The sequence below is a fragment of the Solanum verrucosum genome, unplaced genomic scaffold (genome assembly GCF_900185275.1).
Source record: "Solanum verrucosum unplaced genomic scaffold, falcon-dt-bn FXZP01000123.1, whole genome shotgun sequence".
In the NCBI taxonomy this organism is placed as follows: Eukaryota; Viridiplantae; Streptophyta; class Magnoliopsida; order Solanales; family Solanaceae; genus Solanum; species Solanum verrucosum.
In genome coordinates, this window is record NW_026020312.1 from 1,271,090 (window position 1) to 1,284,603 (window position 13,514).

Genomic DNA, 13,514 nt, shown 5'->3' on the forward strand with positions numbered 1-13,514 from the left:
GTAGGGTTTCCACGTACCTTGGGTAAGTTTGATGTTATATGGGTCATCGTGGATCGATTGACTAAGCCTGCACACTTTGTACCAGTTCAGACTACCTATAATTCAGAGAAGTTAGCCAATATCTATATTCAAGAGATAGTTTGTTTGCATGGCGTTCCCCTTTCTATTATTTTCGATTGTGGCACACAATTTACATCTCATTTCTGGCGGTCTATACAAAAGGAGTTGGGCACTCGGGTGGATCTTAGTAGAGCCATTCACCCTAAGACTGATGGTCAATCTGAACGGACTATTCAGGTTCTTGAGGACATGTTGCGGGCGTTTGTGATCGACTTTAGCGGTCACTGGGATCAGTTCTTGCCATTAGCAGAGTTTTCTTACAATAATAGTTACCATTCGAGCATTAAGATGGCACCATTTGAGGCTTTGTATGGTAGGAGATGTCGATCTCCAATTGGTTGGTTTGATGCATTTGAGGTTAGACCGTGGGGTACAAATTTGTTGAGGGAGTCCTTGGACAAGGTCAAGTTGATCCAAGATAGACTTCACATGGCTCAAAGTAGGCAAAAGAGTTATGCAGATCGGAAGGTTCGTGATTTGGAGTTCATGGTTGGAGAGAGGGTTCTATTGAAGGTTTCACCCATGAAGGGTGTGATGAGATTTGGCTTGAAGGGGAAGTTGAGCCCAAGGTATATTGGTCCTTTCAAGATTGTGGAGCGTATTGGTGAGGTGGGATATCAGTAGTCTTTGCCACCTGGTTTGTCGGGTGTTCATCCCGTATTTCATAATTCGACGTTGAAAAAATATCATCAGGGTGGTGCTCATGTGAATCAATGGGATTCATGTGTTACTTGATCAGAATTTGACTTTTCCGGAGAACCCGATAACCATTTTGGATAGGATAATTCGAAAATTGAGGTTGAAAGAGATTGCTTCAGTAAAGGTTCAATGGAAGCATCGTCTGATGGAGGAGGCTACATGGGAGACCGAGTCAGACAAGAGGAGTAAATATCCTCAGCTTTTTGAGCATTTAGGTACGTTCTATTCTTTTACAGTTCGAGGACGAACGTTTGTTTAAGTGGTAGATGATGCAGCGATCCACTAGGTCATTTTGAAAACTAGAACTATTTTGACTCTTCCCATAAAATTTAAACGGAAATTTTGAAATATTCGGTAACTACGAATATTTAGTTGATGAATAATTATTAAATAATGAATATAGTTGAATAGTTAATGGGCCAAGTCCATGAATTATTTAATTATTTTTATCACTTGGCCCACATAATTAAAATAAGTTAGAGGGGTTTATCATAAATTGTGTAAGTAAAAGAAATAAGGGCACACAAACTTACAGGCAAAGACGTGGGCGACTCGATCAGATTGTAGGTGAGTGATGAAAAAAATTTCTAAAGTGTTTCATGATTTAATTGCTATGTCTCAAAATAAAATAATATTATATTAGTTAATGTTGTTAAGGAATTTGGAAGTTAGCCAAACTTGGCAGTAGTGTAGCGTTAGTGTTGGTTTTTTTGGGTTTAGAGGGGGAGAAATATTTTGTTTCCTAGTGCTAAGTGTTGTCTGCTTAATGATTGCCATTAGTGATAGCTTTTTTTGTTGTTGTTGGATTTAGTAGGCGTTTGGCCATGCGATACCATATCACGATATGGTATCGTGATATGGAATCAGCGTTTGGACATGCGATTTTACGCTGATTCCATCTCATGATTCCATACCATATTCTCCAAAAACCATGATATGGAATCACCATGTGATTCCATATTATGATTTGAGATATTTTAATACAATAATTGATCCATGAGTTTATATTTTGTTAAAACAACCCCACATTTATATCTACTAACCATTTGTTTCATATGTAAATAAAATTTATAATCACATCATTACTTTTTAAAATTTATTATTCTCACCAACATATAGTCACTTTAACTCACACCTCACGATTGTGAAACTTTTCAACATTCACTTGAAACAATTAACCGGCATGTTAAAATAGTTGCCGAGGCAATTAGCAAGATGGCACCTACATTTATACAACCAAAAAATATGACTGGTGTACATTCCAAAATTCGACATAATACTCGATTTTGGCCTTGGTTTAAGGTAAAATTTCAATCACATTAATAAATTTATTTTATTGCCTTAATAAGTGAACATTTATATTTTATGTGTAAGTTATTAGTATTTAATTACATATTTCCTATCAACTTTGTTTAAAGAGATAATATTTATTTTATGACTTTGCATTGTCTTAGAACCACTACTTTTATTACTCTTACAAATATTATTTTTATGAAGTGCATTCTATAATGCTTCCAATTTATTTTATGTTCACTAAACTAATATTGATGTATTTTTTATTTGGTAGGATTGTGTTGGTGCGATTGATGGAACATATATAGAAGGGAAGGTTCCTAAAGCGGTGCAACAAGCATATCGTAATCGCAAAGGAAGAACATCACAAAATGTCTTATGTGCTTGTGATTTTGATATGTGATTTACCTTTGTTGCTGCTGGTTGGGAAGGTACTGCACATGATAGTAAAGTACTTGAGAATGCACTTGTTGAACCAACGTTACAATTTCCATTTCCGCCACATGGTAACTTTAAATTACATCCTTAGAATAAATATTATTTATTTACACACAGTTGTCTCATTTACGTCATATATGTTTTTAGTAATTCTTTATAAAATGTTTTTTGGTAGATAAATATTATGTTGTTGATGCTGGTTTCCGAAACACGAAAGAATTTTATCTCCATACAAAGGACTACGCAAGTTCAACGTGAGGAAATTATCCGTACTATGTGGGAGGATTATATTAAAGACTAGTACACTACAATTTATGTTCAATTTTTTTTATTAAATTAAAGTTAGATGAAACAATTACTTAAGTGGAGAACAAATAACTTTGTAATAATTTATTATGCGATGTTATAATTTTTTGTTTATTTGATAAGATTGAATAAACAATTGGGGCTATTTTAATAGTTTTACAACTTATGAGATTTTTATGTTTATGAGAAAATATACAACACAAAAATTTCATATCGCATGTCCAAACAAACCTTCAATTTCATCTCCTGATTCCATATCATGATACCATATCGCATGGCCAAACGGGCCCTTAGTATATGTATGCAGAGATACAGGGGCACATAGGAATTTGGAGGTTCTGCAAGTTTAGTTTTCGTAAATGGTTCAAAATGGCGTATGTTTCTTATTATTATCACATTACAAATTTAATTTTTGATATGTTAAGATAGGTAATTAATTATTAGGTGTATATTATATGATTAGCATTGAATTTGAGATACTTGGAGAGTTTGAGGCTTAACACTAGGTTTTAGAAAATATAAGACGTGACATATTAATTGGCACCACAATTAGGAGCTTGAATTATAGCAATTTGAAGGTATGTTAAGACTTTCAGACTTCATTGAAGGACGTTTTTCTAATTAAAGATTAAAAATGAAATAGACTATGGGTAAGGGCGAAGGATGGGGGTCTCGTACCAATGGTGTGACGGGCATTGGTACGAGTACCAGTGTTATAAAGGGAAAGTTTATTACTATAGTAGGCGGATTGTAATCCGAGAATGCCAAAGCATATGGGCATTAGCTGATGTATTATTGACTTGAATTATTTGTGTGATTGTGTTTCTTATTTAAACACGTATATTTGAAATATGTTGGGTTGGCTTACCTATTGGTTGGGAACATAGGTGCCATCTGTCACGACCCAAAACGAGTCATGAGTGGCACCCACACTTAACTTCCTAGGTGGGCGAACCAATAAATTCAACCCCAACTTATATTTATCATTCAACTTACGAAATACTAACCATAATGCGGAAGCTTAAATCTTATTAGTGTAAGAAACACAAATCCATTAAAGTCTATTATATGTCATTCCCAAAACCTGAAAGTCATCACATCGAGGACATCTAATCTTCAAATACTAAGTCTAAGAGTATTAAAGACACCAAAATAAATAAATAAAATAGTTTATGTCTGAAAACTAAGGACATCATGCCATGACCAAGAGAATCCAACACGAGCTTGAACGAATAGCTCACCTTGGAACCTGATATGTTGGAGATTGGCTAGAGCTAAAGGCAAGTCGAAGTCGTTGGTACACTCGCTGCACTCCACAAAAGAAAATCACAGAAAAATGCAAGTAGGGCTCAGTACAGGGAAATATGTACTGAGTAGATATCATCGGCCGACTCAAAATAGTAACTAATATGCATAAAGAAATAGTATAAAATCAACTATAGCACTTAGCAGGGGATAAGCAACAAACAACATGAAGAAGTGACAATTGAAGCAAGTACGTAATCAATCACAATATCAAGCACACACGAGGACTCATGCCTCCACACCACGCTCGTTTGGGAAATGAGTTCTTTGAGATTGATTACATTCAGTTATTTCAATATGTTTTCCTCTATAATGTTACAGTGTCGGAACGTGACACCCAATCCAATAATACCATGTCGGAATGTGACACCCGATCCAATAATATCGTGTCAAAATGTGACACCCCGATCCAACAATATCGTGTCGGAAAGTGACACCCCGATCCAATAATAATGTTAGTTTATCATTTATTATCACCACTTTTCACTGCATTAACAATATTTTATCAAGCCTTCTTTATTCAAAACATCACTTTGATAGAGAAGGTTCAAGATTATAAATTTCACGGTCTCAGAATTTCAGACGAATCACAAACAACACATAGATTATCCAAACCACACCACCAAGTACATAGAAAATTCACAATATCACTCAATGACTATCAATCACTATTAAGAGTCTATTTATCACATAGAATAAACCATAACCTACCTCCATCGAAGAACCGAAGCCAAGCAAGCTACTTCTTCAATACTTTTCCTTTCCTCAATGCCTCCGAACACTTCCAATCTTGCAACATGCGTTATTTGTAAGTTAACGAGTCTATAGACACTCATATTACTCTATGTATAGCGTAGACTCAAAAATCATCAAACACAAATCTATACTCAAGTTCCTAATCTTGAGGTCCATTAATATGCCAAGTTTTTTTATTTCTTATATTCAAGCTTAAGGTTAAGTTTTTATTTCTCTGAATAACATAACCTTAATGGTATTCAAATAATATACAATACACCTAATATTTAATTACCTATCTCAATATATCAAAATTTAATTTATAATATGATAACAAAATTATAAAGTTTAGAAATTAAAGCCACTGGTTACGAAACCAATGGCAGCCAACACCTCAACCATATACACCTACACTTATATATTCCAATTCTCAACATCACTAATCAAATGAATGCCTCAATCCTTTGGTAGTCATTACCAATGATTGCAGGCAGAATGTTGCAGTAGTAACATATAACCACAACGTATAAACACTTCGCCAATATCCCTTTTCCCTTTTCACCCATCTAATTAATGTAGTAATTAAAATATGACACCAACCCATACATGAATTAAACGTAATAAGATTTTACCTAATGAAGGATGATTGTGATGCTTTCCTCTGCCTCTCTCGTAGGGCTTCTGTTTAGTCTTCTCGCCTCTTTTTATTTTCTTCACTTCTACAGATTATTATTACCCTAATTATAATACATGATTAATTATAAAAGTGGTAAAAGTGATCCCCTACTAATTTTAATATTATTTTCTTTAACCACCAACTAAATTAATTATTAAACTACCCCCTTAATTATATAACTATAGTTACGAATAGTCCAAAATACCTATTTAGATCCAATCGAAAGGGTCTTTTATGAAAGAAAAAGTTCTAGTACTCAAAACGACCACATGGGTCGTTACACCATCACGATTTGTGAATTTGGGCCGTGACAATACATTATCTTACAACATATTTTTTCGTGTGGATATTTGTTTTCAACGAAAATATAACCCTACCTTATTAAACAATACATTCATTTTCACGTGTGTCAAATACTACCCCATTGTAACAACCCATTACATTATTTTGAGTGTTAGAACTATTTAGATCCTTCCCGTAAATTTTAAACAAGAATCTTGAACCTTTCGTTTATTTACGGTTATTTAGTTAGCGGGTATTTGTTAAACAATTCATTATTTAGTTGGTGATTAATGGGCTAAGTTCATATATAATATGATTTATTTAATACCATATACCACTTAACTCATATGTAAAGATAATTATAAATTATAGTTAAATGAGAGTTGATAGTATGTGTGAGTCATTATCACAGAAGGGAGAAACCACAGCGGCGCGGACACATGACTACGAGAGAAGAACAAGAAAACTTCAGGTAATTGTCATCCTGATCTAATACTTGTATTTGTAATTAGGAATAGGGTCATATTTCATTATTATAATAGTGGGTTGTATAAAAAATTAAGGGGGAAGAAGTGAAAGTTGAATTAGTAACATACGACAAATTTAAAAGCTTAATGCAATTGCAATTTCAATTTGCAAATTGGTGGCAAACAATGGTCTTTTGGAGATAAAATATTAGTGGATAGTTATGGAACAGTGATTAGCGGATGATGGTATAATTATTAGTAAATAATTGTGATTTTCTTTAGTACTTCATGTACAATTCCTTCATATCATTGTTTAGAAGATTCGCTATATTAAATCTTTAGCACTAATAAATTTTATATTGTTATAATTATATATGAAATTTAGCAATATACTTTATACGAAATTGATTATGTGGGAAGGAATTGAGGTGGGAAAACAATTATAATTATGATCAATTAAGTTGCAATTCATGAGTTGTATGGTTGGAATGGGTATTTTGTATGTAAGCGTATGGACAGGTATTGGCTGCCACTGGTTAATTTTAAATATTATAAATTTGGTTATCATATTATAAATTAGGTTTTGATTTATTGAGATAAGTAATTAAATATTAGTTGTATTGTAGTAATTGAGACTTAATCCTAGGTTTGAAATTTGAGACATATGAGACTTGATAAATTAGTTGGTATCAAAGTTTAGGAATTTGACTATAATTTGGGTGAGTTTTTTGGTTTAGGTTAGGCATATAGTAATGTGGGTGTTAATGGACTCGTTAACTTACAAATATTATATATTTGATAGATTGAAAATATTCGGAGACATTGAAGAAAAGAAAAGCATTGAGGAATTAGCTTGTTTGACTTCGGCTCTTCGGTGGAGGTAGATTATGGTTTATTCCATGCGATAGATAGACTCTTAATAGCAATATATTCATTGAGTGATATTGTGAAGTTTTCTATGTACTTGGTTGTTATGGTTTGAATAATATATATGTCGTTGTGATTGGTCTGTAATCCCAAGGCCGCGAAATCCACAATCTTAAACTTGTTGTATTAAAGTGATGCCTCGAATAAAGAAGGTTTAATGAAATATTGTTAAGGAAGTCCAAAGTGATGATAAAGAATGGAAAATGAATTAATGATATATGTGGATCGGGTGTCACGTTCTGACATGGTATTATTGAATTGGGTGTCACGTTTCGACACAGTATTATTGGATCGGGTGTCACATTCCGACACGGTATTATTGATCGGGTGTCACGTTCCGATACTGTATTATTGGATCGGATGTCACGTTCCGACACGGTAACATTAAAGGAAAACATATAGAAACAACGTAATGTGCTCAATTTCCAAAATAGCCTTGTTTTGAGGCATGAGTCCTCATGTGTGATCTTGATATTGTTGACTGATTACGTACTTAATTTAGTGTTGTTATCACTTGTTCATGTTGGTTGTTGTTTGCCACCTGCTAAGTGTCATAGTTGAATTTATATTATTACTCATTGCATATTAGTTTCTATTTTGAGTTGACCGATGATATCTACTCAGTACAAGTTGCCCTGTACTGACCCTACTTGTGTTTCTTCATTTTCTCTTGTGGAGTACAGCAAGTGTACCATAGACTTTGACTCGCCCTTGGCTCTAGCCACTCTCCAGCACATCAGATTTCAGGGTGAGCTATTCCTTCTAGCTCGTGATGGATTCTTTCAGTCATGGCATGATGTCCTTAAATTTTGGACATAGACTATCCTACTTATTTATTTTGGTGTCTTTAATACTTTTAGACTTGGTATTTGAGAATAGATGACCTTGTTGTGATGACTTTCAGGTTTTGGGATGATATGTAATAGACTCTAGAAGTTTCTTTTATTGGTTACTTTAATAAGCTTTGAACTTCCACATTATAGTTGATTTCCGTAAGTTGAACAATTGATATAAGTTGAGGTTGAATTCGTTGGTTCTCTCACCTAGGAGGTTAAGTGTGGGTGCAACTCATGACTTGTTTTAAATCGTGACAAGGAAGCAACACATATTATTTGAAAATCATATAAAAAGTATTATAAATCACAATTATATCAACTTCAAATATTTAAAAGACATCAAAAAAATTGATTGACTCTCGAAATTCTATCACTGCAGTACAAATTGGGACAGATAAGTAACATATATTATTTGAAAATGACATAAAAAGTAATATAAATCATAATTATTAACAAATTTAAAAATTAAAAACATATAAAATTTTCAAAATTCTATCAGTTCAGTGCCACATAAATTGGGACATAGAGAGTAACATATATTATTTAATTATAAAAAAATTAGTATAAATCATAATAGATAACAACTTAAAATATTGAAATCAAATTAAAATTTAATTGACTGTCTAAATTTCATACGTATCACATAAATTAAGACAAAAATATAACATATATTGAGCTCATGTTAGCACGAGCTCCTATATCTAGTAATAAAGATACAACATCCCATTTGATTTGGATAATATTTTCTTTTACTTGTTCGTTATTATTTGTTTTATTAAATTATTTTTAATGGTTCATTGAAAATTCAAACGAATAGTATTGTAGTTAATTAAATGATTAGTTATAAATAAAAGAAAAATCAAATAAAAACTGAAGGTGCTTGGAGGCATCATTGTACATTGGTACTAAAAACGTGAAGGTAAGCGTGGTTTATGCGTATATTAGTAATACATAAATTAGTTTTAAAAAAATATATAAATTAGTTATTCAAGTTTAGTTATAGAATATCTTAATTTTATAAGTAACAAATTTGCTAGGGAATATGATATTAATTACGCATACAAATTTTATACGTGAATAGTTTAGCTTTCTCAATAATGAGTATTTAAAGGTTATCATAACACACAAGGGAACCATTAATAAGAAATATACTAAGGGCATGTTTGGAAGGACATTCTAATAATTGGATTTGGTGTAATTTGGTGTAATTACATTGTCTGTCATGTTTGGTTAGTCATGTAATTACCTAGTCAGTAATTGGGTGTAATAGGGTGTAATTGACAAGGGGTAATTACACTTTCCAATTCATAGTGGAGGCTGTGAATTGCTGGTAATTACAAATTGATTACTTTTAATTTTTTTTCCTTTTATTTCTATTTTTATTTTTTCGTTTCAATGTATTTTTTACTTTTATTATTTTAAACTAGGTAATTTGTCCGTGCTCCGCGCGGTCAAAAATAATAATTGCATTGAACTTGCAAATATTCCTTTACTAATATTAATTCATACATTAAAAATAATGGAAAAATAGGTTCTTAAAAAAATATTAACAATATTCCAATTTGATTATTTATCATTATCACATAACTCAAGAACATCTAATGAATGAATTATTCAGGAAATAGTAAATCATTGATTCTTTAATCAACATTAACAGGAAAATAAAGAAGAAAATAAGAATATATATATAAAGGCATTTCGTAAGAAAAAGAACACATTTAAGTTGCATATATTATTATACAATTGTGATATATGTCTCTATGAAAAATTCAAAAAATTGTTAATAGATTCAAAAAAGAAATTACGCTTGAACATGAAAGCAATTATATCTTTTGAAATTGCATAATGAATTTCTTCAATTGATAAGTGAAAAACTTCATATCTATGTAAAAATAGATAATATGTAAGCTTATTTATAGTACTTTTAAGTTATAGAATTTTATATAGAATATCAAAACATGAATTCTTGAAACTCAGTACCATAATTATTTTCTGCACAATGAATATATATACTATATATGTATATGTTCAATATAATCGGAGACAATAACTTTTTAGAAACATAAACAATAGAGTTTAAAACATGTACTCAACAGGAGAAAAGTACACAAATATTTAATTGTGTACTTTGCTGTTGTTCAAGAAGAAATAGTTCAGAATTTTCGTTGTTTTAAAATGAGAGAAAATCCCTCTATTTATAGACAACAAAGGGTAGTGTGAACAAATGCTTATTATACTTTATAAAAAAGGTCACGACTCTTTGGAAAAGTTATAACCCTTCGGAAATGTCACAACCTTTCATAAACGTCACAACCTTTCATAAACGTCACAACCTTTCATAAAAGTCACAACTCTTCATAAGAGTCACAACTTTTCATGAAAGGGAAGACTAGTTTTGGAAATAAATAAATTAAAAGGAAATCCTGGTTTGTGGTGGCGCCACGTAGACGGGCCTAGGGTTCTCTTTATATATATATATATAATGCTTTTTAATTTTAATATTCTATTTTTTTTTCTTATTTTATATTAGTTATATTTCATTTATTTATCTTTCTCAACCTTTACTTAAGGGGTTTTATACATTTTTTCGTATTATCTAAAATAAAATTCATTGGTATAATATATATATATATATATATATATATATATAATGCTTTTTAATTTTAATATTCTATTTTTTTTTCTTATTTTATATTAGTTATATTTCATTTATTTATCTTTCTCAACCTTTACTTAAGGGGTTTTATACATTTTTTCGTATTATCTAAAATAAAATTCATTGGTATAATTTTGTTAGTATTCTAATTTCTAAATTAAAGTAGAATTCATTATTGAATAAAGTTATAGACTTAGATTTTCCTTTTCTTTTAAATCATATTTATGTATGTTATGCTGAAATTTGACATAAGAGTATTATACTAAATTTTTTTGTTTTGAATTAAGAAATTTGTGTTATATTTCAATATCATTTGTTTTAAGAGTATTAACTCGATTTTTTCATTGCATGCTATTTTTTTTAAGTTAGACTTGATAGATTATCTTTTGTCATATGTTTTATAATTTTGTGAATTTATATTTATAATGCTAATCTTTTTGTCAAACATGCATTTCAAGATGTTCATAGAATATTTGTACTTTTAATTTTTATGATTAATTTCAATTAAAATATACTAAATTGACAAATATAAATCAATTATTTTTATAATATTAGTTAAGAACATATGTTTATTAAGTACTATATTTTAAAACGACAATATATATCTTAAATATTCAATTTAATATCATTCTAAAGTCCCTTATCTATATAATATAAATTTTTAATTTTAAATAATTAATTTTATTTTCAAAATTCAATATAACCTTATAATTTATACTTGTGCAATCAAATAGTATACTTGTATTTTTAATTTCAAAAATTCAATTTAACTTCATGATAACTTATTTGGTGATTTTTTTTGTGTGACTATTTTTCTCCCATCTAAAAAATATATCATACATTCATAAAACGACGTATATTCGTTATTCGGTAATTCATAATAGCTTATCTAGTAATAAATCTTTGTAGTGTGGATTTTTTTTCCACCCAACAAATATCATCCTAATATCATTAATTGACAAATTCATTGTCACATGATTCATAATAAATTATCCGACGACAATTTTTTGTCGTGCCTTTATTTTCTCACACGAAAAAATAATCCTACCCTTTAAAAAACAAATTCACTTTCACGTGACTTATGATAGATTATCCAATGATTGGTCTTTTTTGTGCGAGTATTTTTTTCCACTTGTCAAGTATTACCTCACCTCATTAAACGACATATCATTATCACATTATTCGTAATTGCCTAGTTGTTAACATGTTTTTTCTCTAGTAAATTTCCCTATCACAACTTTTCATTTTCATTGATGAATACGTTCATTTCTACGCGACTTATGATAAATTATCTAGTGATTAATTTCTTTCACGTGAATACTTTCTTTACACTTGCCAAATATTATCCACCTTACTAAACGACATATCATCACCATGTTATTTGTGATCGGCTAACTTTCAAATGTTTTTTCTTGTGTGAATCCTCTTATAAGTTTTTTTTTTTCATTTTCATTAATCAATATGTCATTTCCACGTGACAACTTACCTGACAAGAAATATTTTTTTATACTTGTAAAATATCACTACTATAATAAAGCGACAAATTCACAGTCACGTTGATCCTTTTCCGTTATAATAAAATCATAATGGGCAAAATTATATATGTTGGGATAATATTATTAAATAATCATCTTACTTTTTGAATTGTTTTCAATTTTTTGTATTTTTCTACGTAGTTTATATAGTTTTTTTGGGATTTATTGGCACAAATTTAGCACATTTATATGCATATTTTTTTTTGGTTATTTAATTAATAATCTGTTTTTAATTTTTGTGTACAGTTATATTAAGACAATTAAAATAAAAGGAAAGAACCGTAAGTTATTGTTGAATTTTTTAATAGTATGAATAAAAATGTGGTTTTTTATTTTTTTTTCGTTTGTGTTTTATTTTTTTGAAAAGACATACTTTATATAATGATAAATTTATCAAAGAAAATATCACTAATGGTTATGACTTTGGAATGCGTAATATTCTAAATATAAATTTTAATCTAACTAAATTGTACATGTCTTAATTAAAACATTCACCTCTCTATTTTATTAAAAAATCTTAGCTTTATCAAACAATATATTAATTATATCATGATTTATAATAGCTTATTTAATGATGAGTCTATTTATATGAATATTTTTTTTTATTTGTCAAATATCACTAATAAATCACACAATACATTATATAGTAAAATCATAATCAATATAAATTATTTTCACTTGAAATAATTTAAGAACTTAAAATTTTAAAATAACAAACAACTTATCATTTTGATTAGAATTTTTACAAATTTTTTTAAGAAGAAAAATATTGTTAAAATTTTTAATATCGCATAGTAAATTTCAATCTGTTTTCTAATTAAAAGTCAAAATAAATATAGCAAAACAGCTTTTTTACTTTCATTTTTCAAATTTAAATTTTTCATGAATTATGTAAATAAAATAATTTTATCTTCTATTAATATTTGAGTTTACTTCTAGATTTAAAAGACATTTTATTATATCATGAATATATTTAAATTAACATCATAAGATTTAAAATCATTAAAAATAATAATAATAGTATTTATCTAGTGGACTGAAGACAACAAAATAGAAAATAACATAGTTATGTATATGATTGATTTTATAATAGTGTAAATGAAAAATGAAAAGACTTTTTGTGCTTTAAAAAGAAGACATGACTTTTCATATGATTAATTTATTTTAAAATATCACATACAATTTAAATTTTAGGATAATTAAGCTTTTAATTAGTCATTGTAATCTAATTTAATGACA